We start from the raw sequence: 13,212 nt of genomic DNA, 5'->3' as shown, positions 1-13,212 counted from the left end.
TAAGAGATAATAACTACTGAATCATATTCATTAATTGGGCAAACATAATGCCAGGCTACCCACCACAAAATGGCACTTATTTGAAAATAGTCACTTAGGCTTCCTTTGACGCAAAAAGAATTGTACCTGAAGATCTTGGATCAACTTCATCAGTTATTGCTAAACTCATGAGTCCAAAATATATCAGTGGTAGCATCTTTTATGATAGATATGTATTCATATCCATTAACACACACATGAGAACATATGAAGATGATGATAAGTTATTATCTACTTACCAATAGGCTATAGGACCATAACCAATAATGCTTAAAACTAAAGTCATATACCCTGTACAAACAAATCAATTGACTAATCATGAAGGGTTGCTTTTATACATCAGCCTACATGCATAACCTTAGGCAAGTCACATAACTTACCTGGGGACCAATTTCCTTATCTGTAAAAACAGGAGTTTCAGCTACATGAATTCTAAAGCTTCTTTCAGTTCAAATAGTCTAATATCACATTATGATTTTGTCTTCAACCAATTGGACTACTTGTAGAGCCATATATTATTGGGAACATTTCCTTGAATTAACCAATAAAATTACAATTCAACCATGGATCAAAGGAAAAGGTTCCAGAAATTATTGTAGAGGATGCTATTGGTTGCTCTGTTTAAAATTATGCCATCTTAATTTATGTGACTAACTGTGTGGACCAATCAAATTCTAGGTCTCTAAGTCAAAATATCAAAGAGTAATCCCTTTACTTTTTACAAAATGAATCTTCATCAGAAAGAGGTCCATTCTTTTCATAGTACCCCTATGATACAAAGACTGCTTGAATTTTATAAAAATGTGAATATTATTGAAATGTACTTATTTCATTTAAGGATAAACTTTATCCTTAAGTGAGGAAAGAGGACTTCATAAAAAATGAAAAAGATCCATACAAATTTCAATTATTAAGCTCTAAACATTAATGATATTCCATGTTTGAACTGTCTCTGATGTGCTACAAAAGAACATAAAATAGCACTGAACAAAATAAAGACAGGAAGAGAAACTGGAATAGACCAAGTGGATGATGAGTAGGTTTGTGCTAAAGGTGGCATAATTTGGGGGAATGGGGCATTAAACATCAATCCTTAATATCTTTGAAAAAGGGGAAAATATCAAAAACTTTTTTCGGGAAAAATATGAACCAAAAAGGTGGACTGACAAAATAGAGAAAATATCCCTAACTAATGATGCAGATATCTTCTTTTTCCATCTGTCCAGAATCTTTATGAAAACAGTCTACACACTCATGAAGGTATCTTTGTTGTTGATAAGAAAACAGGCTTTCGCAAACTATATGCTACAATAAACTTATATTTACAGTCATTCAAGTGACTAAAGGGTATAGAGATGGCAAGATCCTCACAATGTATATTATCTTTGTTGAATATCAAAAAATTATTTGATTCAGTAAAGAAAAATACACACTTCAGTAATTCTCCTAGGCATCTTCCTCACATTTAAAATTATTAAAGACCCCTTGAAAAATGTAAGATAATTTTGTTCAATAATCCCTATTAATAAATATCAAGTTGGCATAAAAAGGGAGAGGTATACTTGACAAGGCCACTAGGTGGCGCAATGTATAGCATGCTGGGCCTGGAGTCAGGAAGGCTCATCTTCCTCAGTTCAAATCTGGCCTCAGACACTTACTTGCTGTGTGTCCCTAGACAAGTCACTTAACTCTGCCTCAGTTTCCTCATCTGTAAAACGAGCTGGAGAAGGAAATGGCAAACCACTCCAGTGTCTTTGCCAAAAAAAACCCCAAATGGGGTCATGAAGAGTTGGACACAGATAAATGACAAATGCTATCCAAAGGTATTGGCTACTGTCATGTTGGATGTTCAGGACAGAATCCAAATGGAAGGATTCCCAGTAGTTGGTGACATCCTCTAGATCAGTAGTGTTAAACTCAAAAAGAAATGGGGGCGAATGAATCATACATAAGGATCTCTGAGGGAAGCATATTGACTTAAAACCAAGTATTATCTAGGTTCTACTGTATTTTAATTTATTTTGTTAAATATCTCCCAATTACTTTTTAATCTGGTTCAAGTCACATTAACAAGTATTGTGAGCTGCAATTCAGCCTGCAAGTCTGACATAGATTTTCCAGTTTTAACATAACTATACAGTAGTTACATTAAGCCCCAGAATATGGCAGCTTTACCTAAATGAGATCCATCATTACTCAAAAGAATTAGTCCTAATTGTTAACACAGTAAACACTGATCTTATAAAGATTTCTATTGTCTAGATCATGATATACAGTTGGGTGAACCATCAATACATGTTTCTTGGATAGACACTGTAGATGGACAATGATCTCACTCAAGAATTAAATAAGAGAAGAATGGGCTACACTGCATTTGGTAAACTACACAGTATTTTTAAAGACTTCAACCTGCTCCCTGAAACAAAGAGCCACTTTTTCATATCAAGTAATGGTACATGACTGTCAATCATGGAATACTACAGTGGCTGAATAATGAAGATTACAGTTTGCCAAAAAGGCAACGAAGAGGTGCATGGTGGGCATGATATACTGTAGCATACAACCAACAGAGAATTGTACTGCAGGAGTTACACAAAGAATGTTATCAAACAGAAGGATGACCGGAAAAGGAGGTGGATAGTCACGAAGCAAGTACAAAGAAAACTGATGGATAGTCTATGTGGTGCACTGGTACCCAGACAACGTCAAGAAAGGAAAGCTCCACAGTAGATGGACTCCCTCTGGAAAATTTACATGAAAGACACAGACAGGAAGCAAACAGGAAGAAAAGGTGGGGATGGATTACAACCTGCTCTATTACTGGGAGTACCCACATAAATTAGATCACAGATGCATTGAAGTATCTTTATACACATATATGAGCATATATACATATATATACACACATATATCTATATAGATATTTAGATATATAATTATATGATGGAATTAATCTGAGAAAAGCCAAAGGAAAAAGATACAATCAACAATGCTTTCAAATCGAAAGTGAGAGTATGAAAATGGAGTAAAGTTATGGGAACCATGCAGAAGATTTTATTTATTATATTCTAGATCAGGGATGGGGAACCTGCAACCTCGAGGCCACAAGTGTGGCCCTTTGAGTTTGGATTCAATCAAAGGGCTGCACATGAGCCCCCTAGAGGACCATATGCAGGCTTGAGGCTGCAGGTTCCCCACCCCTGTTCTAGATAGACAGATGTATAGATAAATAGACAGAGAGACAGGCAGATAGATAGAAAGGATGTGAGAGTTCTAATTTTTATATATACAGATGATGGTGGTTTTGACATTCCACTGGCAAGAAATCTTATTTTTTTTTCAAAGAACAAACATTGTAGACGAAAAAAGAAAAAGAGACACCATTATTTGGGGACAGGGAGAGAAAGAGGAAGAAGGGAGAGAGATGGACTCCCCAAATAAGTGCCTTCCCCAAACACTAAACTTTTCATATCTTCCATCAAAATATTTTTAAAAAAAACCATCCCAGAGCACTATATGACCTAAAGGGTTTTTTTTTTTTCATTTTTGCTGCTTTGTTAAAGAAATGATTGGTATGTTCCTGCCTAAATTAAGAGTGTCATATGGTGAACTCAGACCCCTAACGCATAGAAACAGTCTGAGCACATTAAATCCATCTTCAACCAAGCAAAAGAAATAAATATCCATCAAATTGCCCAAAGTCAGTGAAGAAGATCTGATTCTGACAGATTGGAATTTTTAACATCAATGTGATTTAAATTCAGTCCTAGCTTGCATTTGTATCACACCACTGTGAGCTGGATGAACAACAGACGGTAAAACTTGGCTTCTTTGATTACTGATCATTTGGGATTTAAACAACTTGTACTCTAAACGCTTCGAATGATAAAAATTTAAAGTTAAATAAGAACACAGACACTATCTAGTCTAATCTCTCAATTTTACCAACATTGAAACTAAGGCCCAGAGAAGGACAAGTGACTTACCTAAGAAGATACGGACCTGTGACTACAATTTAGACGTCTTGACTCTCATTCCAGTGTTCTTCCACTATTCCACATCAAAAGATGGCAGGAGTTGGTTCCATAACTCTTTCCCTATTTTGTTCTCCTAGATATTTTTTCTGCTTTATGTAGATCAGTCACCTAACTATTTAATGTTTAAGGAGTGAGGTGACTGATTTACAACAAATGGGTACCTTTTGCAAGTTTCAATTACTGGCATCCAATATTCCTTCAGTCAAAAGCAGCCTACCCTGAGATTTTTAGTAATCAATGTTTCACTTAGCCCAGAAGAACTAGTAAACCAATAGGATATAATCACTTGCCCACTGCTACCACAGTGTAAAAATTGACCTTTAATGCAAGCCAATCAGTACTTATCATTGTAGGTGAATGCAATTAATTATATCATTAAATTATAATATACTAAAATAATTATACATTTAATTATAATTAATTGAGAATATACCTATTCCTGATCATGCAGTCTAGTATTTTAAAATTTTGCCCAAAGATGATTTAGATGAAGTGACTCTACTGAGTTCTAAGATTTTTAAGGAGATTTGTGGATTTCAGCTAAAATTCTCCAAGTGCACCCTGTTAAATTACTATGATAATTTAGTATAATGCCCAAGTAAGTTTCACCAGGCTTCATCCTCTAAATTCTTAAATCTTGTAGGGACTGCTTTGGCAGTTGCTACACATATCTAAATTTAAAGTACTTGGAGTTTTTTTTGCTAGTAATAATAAATGGTGGTGGGTTTGTTTGTTTTTTAATTCATGTCAACAGAATTTTCAAAAGATTTCATTGATGGCTCTTTCTGATCTTAAAACAGTTGAAACCACGAGCTATAAAAAGGTGGGGGGAAAGTGGAGAGAAATGGAAGATAATGTCTCCAAACATTTATAATATCATCATGATTTAAAAGGAATATATCTTATTTTCTCCCTCAGTTTTGAAGATTTCTTAGTTTTAACAAAGCTGAAAGGTTTCTCTTCCCCTGCCAACCCTCACCCTCAATCTTAAGCCCAAAACTGTAGTCTTGGAATTTCTATTCCTCACAAAGGAAGTCCAAGAGGAAATCCACACCTAATGTAACACTGTAACATCAATTTGTAAAGCTATTGTCAAGGTCTGGTAGGTTCACAGTTTTCCCTCTCAGTATTTATAAAACTTTCACTACCCAGTGGCTGCAGACTGTCAAGGATCTGGAACACACTTATCACAACAGTCCATTCACTTAGGGCAAGTCTTTTGGGGAAAAGTAAGCTGAAGTTACTACTTAACCCATGCCCTTAAAAAACACATCTTTTCTCTTCCCTACTCCCTTCTGGCCCCCACTTACCTTCTAGATGTTTCTTTAGCTACTGAAATTCACTTGTTTTTCAAATCTTGTTTCCACTTTCTGGGGGAATAGGGTGGAGGTGGGGAAACAGTTTACTGTCCTGGATTTACTTGAACCTCACCATCAGTACTGCTTATCAATTCAGATACTATTTGTAGTGAAACAAACCAGTAAGTGGCAGGGGGAACATTTTCCAGGGGCAATCTCTAACCTATCATTAACTCCTTGTGAGTCACTAATCAGTAGAACTTGATTCATTTTCATCTCTAGCTTCAGTTCAGATAGAGATCATTTATTATCACAACCTGCCTCAAGTATAGCATGAAAGGCTTAAGAAACATAACAAATAATTCAACCAAAGGCATTGACTCAGACTACATCAGTACTATAACAGTTTTCACTGCTGACTGACAGGCACAGTGCACAGAGCTAACACCATCAAATGCTAACCATAACAAAGCAAGGGTGTACAGTCCTTCAGCAGACCATAAAAAGTAAAGAAACATTCCATTCACATCAAAAGGGTGACTAATTATGACGAAAAAGGGAATTATAGCAGTTCACTCTGAGTGTCAGAAATTTGGATATATGGAGCAAAGCCTTTTCTTCCATATGATAAATCAAAGTTCTCACCATTTATAAAGATCTATCACATGTGAGAAGTCCCCCCCCCCAAAAAAAATAAAGCAAGGATAAGTGAAGGGCTGGGAAGATCAAAGAGAATTTCATCTCAGAAAATGACATAACAGTGCAACTCATTCCATTCCCAAGGTTGGTATACTTTCAGCTAATTTGGATTGAGGTTGGAATTAGCCTGGCTGGCATTTCAGTAGTGGGCATTAGAAGGTTTACTGTTTTACTAAATTCTTCTTCTGACAAACAGATGCTCCCTATGATGAGGCCAGTGACACTGGCCTTCTCACCATTCCTCACGCAAAACATTCCAATTCCCAACTTAGTGCATTCTCACTGGCTGTCCCCCACGTCTGAAATTTTCTCTTCATCTTTCTCTCCTGGACTTCCTGGCTTCTTTAAAGCGTCAACTAAAATCCCATGTTTTATGAGAAGCCTCTCCTCATTGCCCTTAATTCCAGAGCCTTCCCTCTGTGATTAGCCATTTCTCCTGTATATATCTCGTTTACACGCAGTTTACATGTTGTCTTCCCCACTGGACCAGGAAGTCTGATTTTTGCCTTTCTTTGTATCACCAGCACTTGGAACAGTGCCTGGAACATAGTAGGTGCTTAATAAATACTTAACTGACTTGCCTTGTGGGGAACTGTACTGGTCACTGGAAATACCAGTGATAAGGATGTAGGTTGTAAGACAGGACATACAACGACAAACAATGTAATAAAGGGAAAAGGCCGAAAGTGTCAGAGGAGTGGTGTTATAGCTCAGAGGAAGTTACTCCATCACCAAAGGCCAGGACACCCACTGGAGATGCCATGAGGGTATTATCTCTCCAGTTCCTAAAACAGAGCATGGCATATGGTAGATGCTGAATAAATGCTTATTGGTTGATTGAGGATCCTCAAAGGAGGGAGAGGAGTTATATAAATGGATAGATAATGGGAAGGGAAGTTTAATCAGAGAGAGTAACACAGAGAGAGTAATCAGAGAGAGAGAGAAGGGCAGCTAAAGTGCGGGACCTGACGTCTGGAAGGCTCATCTTTGTAAGTTCAAATCTGGCCTCAGACACTCACTAGCTGTGTGACTCTGGGCAAGTCATTTAACCCTGTTTGCCTTGGTTTCCTCAGTTGTTAAATGAGCTGGAAAAGGAAATGGCAAACCACTCCAGTATTTTTGCCAAGAAAACCACAAATGGGGTCATGAAGAGTTAGATACAACTAAAATGACTGACCAATAAAAGCATCCACCCCAGAAAAAAGAAGACATGAAGGTGACAAAGAATATAGTAGTTTGGGGAAATAATAAACACACACACACACATACATACATGTGTGTGTGTGTATATATATATATACATATATATATATGTATGTATATATGTAGAAATACTGGCTGAGGCAAGACTAAAGAGGGTTCGGAATGCTAAGATAAGACATTTGAACTTTATCCTGAATGCAATGGGAAAGAAACTTGAGGGCAGGGGGGAATATGAAAAGGAGCGTTTTAGTCTTGAGGACTCATAGGATGATACATTTAGAATTTAAAGTGACATTAAGAGATCATCCAGTTCAATCCTCCCATTTTACAGATGAGAAACTGAGAAACTGAGATCAAGAGAAGTTAAAAGACTTGAGTTACAAAACTTACAAAAAAGTCTCTTACAAACTCTCGTGGCTTTCAAAGCCCTTCATAAGCTACCCCTCACCATCACCACCACATTTTCAGTATTTTCTCATATCCTAATCCCCACCATGTACTCTTCATTCCAGTGACATTGGCCTCCTTGCTGTTCCACGAACAAGACACTCCATGTCTCAGCTCCCGGCATTTTCTCTGGTTGTCCCTATGAGTAGAATGCTCTCCCTCCTCAGCTCCACTTCCTGGCTTTCAAATCCCAACTAAAACTACACCTTCTACAGGAATCCTACTGTCTCCCTTCTGTTAATTATTTCCTACATAGCTTGTATACAGCTTGTTTATACATATTATCGGTTTGCTTGTTGTCTCTCCCACTAGATTGTGAGCTCCTTGAGGCCAGTGTTTGTCTTTTGCCTCTTTTTGTATCCCCAGTGCTTAGCAAACTACTTGGTACTAGTAGGAGCTTAATAAATTCTGACTGACTGGTCCAAAGTCACACAGATAAGCGACAAAGACAAAATTTGAAAAAGCTGGTCCTCTATTCCAAATACAGTACTCTGTTTTTCAAAAAAAAAAAAAAAAAAAAAACACCCAGCTCCAAGGCAACTGCTGGAAGTTTAGGGAGGCTTAACCAAACTCAATGCCCAGGCTAGCATTCTGGGTCCCTCAGGTCTTTTTTCAAAGGAAATCGACCCACCTCTTCCAGGAGCCACAGAATGAAAGATGTTGATAAAGGTCATGCCAACCTCAGCAATGAATTCAGGTGAACATCTATTTGATTTGTTGTGCTGGAAAGACTGCCAGATTTGAAGGTAAAGGATCTAATTTGAATCTAAGCTCTTCCATTTACTATACCTATACACATGACCAAGCATAAGTAATTTATTTACTTCTTCTGGCTTCAATTCCTTACTGACAAAATGAGATCATCTCTAAGGTCCTTTTCTAGATTATGATTCTATGATCTCTGTGTCAGTATCAGTGACAGAGATAAAGCTATGCAGTGTGAGATTATTCTTCCTTTCCATTCTTACATTATTATATTTATCATTTTAAGGTCTTAAGGCTTCTTTTTTTTTGTACATGAGATAGGGGATATATATCTATGTGTACATAAACATATTGTTGTTATGAACAACATAAAAACTGAACAGTTGTTTTCATAGAATTTAGAATTAAATTCTAAATTCCATTTAGAATTTTCTTGGCAGAGATACTGGAGTAGTTTGCCATCTTCTTTTCCAGTTCATTTTACAGATGAGAAAACTAAAGTAAACAAGGTTAAGTGACTTGCCCAGGGTCACACAGCTAGTAAGTGTCTGAGGTCAAATTTGAACTGAAGTCTTCCTGACTCCAGGTCTGACATTCTGTCCATTATGCCATCATTCTATCCATTAAGACTTTACGTATACATATACATACATGTATATATACTTCAGAAGTAGAAGGCAGGGTGGTGTGAATAAGAAGTGTTGACCTTCTTTCTTCTTTCTATCATCTCTAAAACAAGTACCATACCAACATTCAATCCATCATTCAACCAACATATATTTAAGTCATTATCATGATCCAAATAATGTGTTAAGTACTGGGGAGAAAAAGAAAATGCACTAACAGTCCCTGCCCTCAAGGAGTTTATACTCCAGTGGGGGAAACAACATGTATCTAAATAGATACATTTACACTTTACATTTACCATCCATATGGTGGCAAAAGGAAGAGAAGGGGAAGGAAGAAGAGAAAATGAAGAAAAGTATACAGGAAAATATCATCTGGAATTCTTTTCAGGTGCTCAAAAGAGGCAAAATAGAAAAAGGCTCGCAAAAGAAATAAGGGATCTTAACCAATGCTCTCTCTTTTTTCCTTATCATTCCACGTATTACCAATTCATCACCTCGCTAATAGATGACTTGGGCATGCTATAATCTTTTCTTTATATCAGGAATGAGGCAAACATTTGCATTTCTAAAATACCCAATTATGTCTATGAGTCAAAGAAAATAAACCTAGTACACAAAAATTGGAGAGTTATAATGCAGAATTGTAGCTTTCAAACAGCATAAAGAGCTACTGTTGAAAACTCGTATTTATTAATCATATGATTTTAAATATTCAGAGTAGCTTGCTCAGTCTTTAGATATGAAAAATGGTTTAGCTTTCCTTTGTGTTAAAAGAATAACTCATTCCAATTCCAAACTATAACACATTAGAATAAGATTTATAAGCCTTTGATTTCATTACTGCTTCAACTGTTCCCTGTTCTCTTCTTTCCGTCTCTATTTCCTACCACGCTAGTCCAGGAAATTATCAAAAATCATTCCTGGACGTAGTGCAAAAGTCTCAAAACTGGTCTCACCGACTCCTCTCTCTTCCTGGCTCCAACTCATCTGATATACAGCTGCTAGATTAATTTAAATACTAAATTCATGTCATTCTCTTGTCTACAGGATGAAGTATAAGCATCCTCGTATTAAAAATCCTCCACAATTTAACCCTATGCTACACATAATTTGACTTCTCCACTAAGCCTGGCCTCTCTTTTTCATTTTCTCCAAATTCAATTCAATTCAACAAGCATTTATAAAGTACCTACTATGTGTTGGTGCACTGGGCTAGGTCCTTCAGTCACAAAGACCAAAATGAGACAGTGCTTAATCAGTAGAAATTTACATTTCTACTAGGAAGATACTTCTATATACAACACAAGGGAAATTGTGCTAACAACTGGAGGAGGGGGAGAAGAAGAAGGTTAAAAACAATCTCATGTGGATAACAGCACCTGAATTGTACTTGGAAGAAAACAAGGGTTTCTTCTAGGCAAAAGGGAAGAAGAAATAGATGGTGGAACCACTTGTTCCAATGCATGGAGGCAAGAGATAGAATGTCCTGTGTAAAGGTGAGAGATAGAATGTCAATGATATTCTTGAACATGACATACTAATTTTCCAAAGTTTATGTTTCTGCTACTGTTTGCTCCAAATCCATCATTGGGAATACCTTTTTCTTTTTCATTCTCCTATTCAGAACCTATCTAAGTCATCCAATAATAAGGCAAATATCACACAGTGGAAAGAGTTCAAAAGGCCTGTGCTCAAGTATGGTTCTGCCACTTAAAATGTGTGTGAACCTGACCAAGTCTCTCAACCTCTCTGGGCCTCAGTTTCCTTACTTGTAAAACCAAGAACTTATACTAAATTACCTCTCAGGCCCTCTCAAGCCCTAAGTCTATGGCAATGTTAATAACTCATGTCTACATAGGTTTGCAAAATGCTTTCTTCATCACACTCTATCTCATAGTGTTATGAAACTCTGAGAACCTTAAGGTGCAGATATGATTTGTCATTATGATGAAAATGGAACTCATCAAGGTTAAATGATTTGTCTACAATCACACAGTTATTCGATATCAGAGGAGTGACTAGAAACCAGGTCTCCTGAGTCCCAAATCCGAGTGTTCTTTCTATTACACCATGGTACCTTACTGAACTCCTACAGCTGATGTTCATTCCCAGTTTTCAAAGAGGACCAATGAGGTAATGAGGGTGATGTCTTGACTTGTCTGTGAATTGGATTTAAGTAAGGCAAAGCTGCGCAGTCATCAGCCTCACTCTCTCTTCCAAAGTCAACAGAGTTCAGTGGCAAGACAAAAGTCAAGACTGGTGATGATCTAGAACTTGACGGCAAGTATTCTGCATTTCCTATCTCCCATTATATTATAAATTTCTAGACAGAAAATGGAATCTTCTTTAGCATCATCTTTAGCACCTAACTAAAAGTACTGCATAGAGTACATAATTGATAAACATTTGTTGAATAAATTATCATTTTCAATACACAAGCAATAGTGACATGGATCAAATGTTCTTTCAAGTAGAAAGTTTAATGTCTACCACCCTGTTTTAGAACAAAGAAAATAATATTTTGAATAATTTAAAGACCTGTAGATAGTATAAAAGTGAGATGTATTATTTTTACAAAAGCAAAATGATATGAGAACTACTATATGGCACAGTGGATACAGTGATGGGCCTGGGATCAGGAAAACCTGAGTTCAAATCTAGCCTCAGACATTTACTAGCTGTGTGACCCTGAGCAATCACTGAATCCTATTTGCCTCATTTTCCTCATCTGTAAAACAAGCTGGAGAAGAAAATGACGCACCACTCCAGTATCTTTGTCAAAAAAAAAAATCTAAAAGGGATCATAAATTGTTGTACAGGACTGAAATGACTAAACAACAACAAAAACTATTAAACAACCAACCAGCCCCCAACCCTAATAATTTCTTATGTGCAATAGATTCTATATTAGAATTGGTAATGACCTATTTTAATGTCTATCATTAAAGAAAATATCTAAGACAAGGTATAATTTATTCTTCAACTTCTGATTACACTATTTTCAAAGCCTATTTTCTTCTTTGTTATTCACTTTCCTGAAAACAATAATATCTTCATGTTAAGGTTCATAGATACAAAAAAAAGTTGTAGTATCTAGTACAAAGATCACAGATTGTAGATTTAGAGCTGGAAGGAACCTCAGGTCAGCTAGTCCAACATCTTCATCTTATTGATGAGGAAACTGAGACACAGAGAAGTTCAATAACTTGCCCATGATCACAAAAGCAGCAATCAGAAGAGCTGGGATTCAAACCTAGCTCCTGTGACTAAATTTAGGGCTCTTTGCATTTATTTCAGCTCCTTGTCTCTAAGAAGAGCTATACCTAAGGCAAAATCTGGCTGGTTCAACAAACGGTTCAGCAAAGAAACTTTTAATAAGTTTCAGCCATGTGCATGGCACTTTGCTAGACACTGGCGATACACAGATAAAATAAGACAGTTCCTTCCCTCTGGGAGCTTATAACCTAATAGGAGCTGTGAGAAGGGGATAAGACAAAAGACACAAATACTGAACTGAACCTTAAAGGAAGGAAAAGATTTCAAGATGTGTGAAAAGCCAGTTCCAAGTGTGAGGAACAGATAAAAGATCGATTCTATTTTTCTAAGTCTACAGTGATTTCACAGAGTTGAAAGTTTGGTGAGAAAGAGGTTCTGTGTAATGTCTAGAGAAATTCTGGGTTCTTTATTACAATAGCAGCGCTATGTTTATGGGAGACTAGAGTTCAGTCCTAGAAGTTCACTCTTCTATGATGGGAGCACTGTAAGATTTCTCCTCTACATAAACTCCATTTCCTCTGAGAATACAGTCATTTCCCCTCCTCCTAGGGAATCATTTGAACACCTACAACTTTGAGAATTAAGTTGTGCAGTTGGTTTAGAATGCAATATCAAACACTGTCAGTAAGTGTGACCTCTTCATGAAAGGAGCTTCTTGAAACTGAAAGTTCCTTAAGTTCCAAGATTTGACTTATTTGAAGCAAATTTACCTACTTTATCCATTCCAATAACTAATCCCAATGTACCAATATGCAAATCAAACCTGATTCAAATTCTTTCATTGCTGGACTTTCATTAAAAATGAGCGTCCCTAAACACACAATAACAACCAACAAGAGTTGAAACTGAGGTTTGATGGGGTTAATAAATGACCAAAGG

The 13,212-nt window shown here is 36.7% G+C and overlaps 1 protein-coding gene across 2 annotated transcripts in view; it reads right to left on the bottom strand.

The window, feature by feature from the left end:
* LOC114031505 (T-lymphoma invasion and metastasis-inducing protein 2-like) overlaps positions 1-13,212 on the bottom strand; it is a 288,383-nt gene that overhangs the window by 182,519 nt on the left and 92,652 nt on the right. The gene's annotated exons all lie outside the window — the stretch shown is intronic.

Source organism: Vombatus ursinus, unplaced genomic scaffold, assembly GCF_900497805.2.
Source record: "Vombatus ursinus unplaced genomic scaffold, bare-nosed wombat genome assembly UNPS02015175.1, whole genome shotgun sequence".
NCBI classification, from domain to species: domain Eukaryota; kingdom Metazoa; phylum Chordata; class Mammalia; order Diprotodontia; family Vombatidae; genus Vombatus; species Vombatus ursinus.
This window is presented reverse-complemented; position numbering and strand designations above follow the sequence as displayed.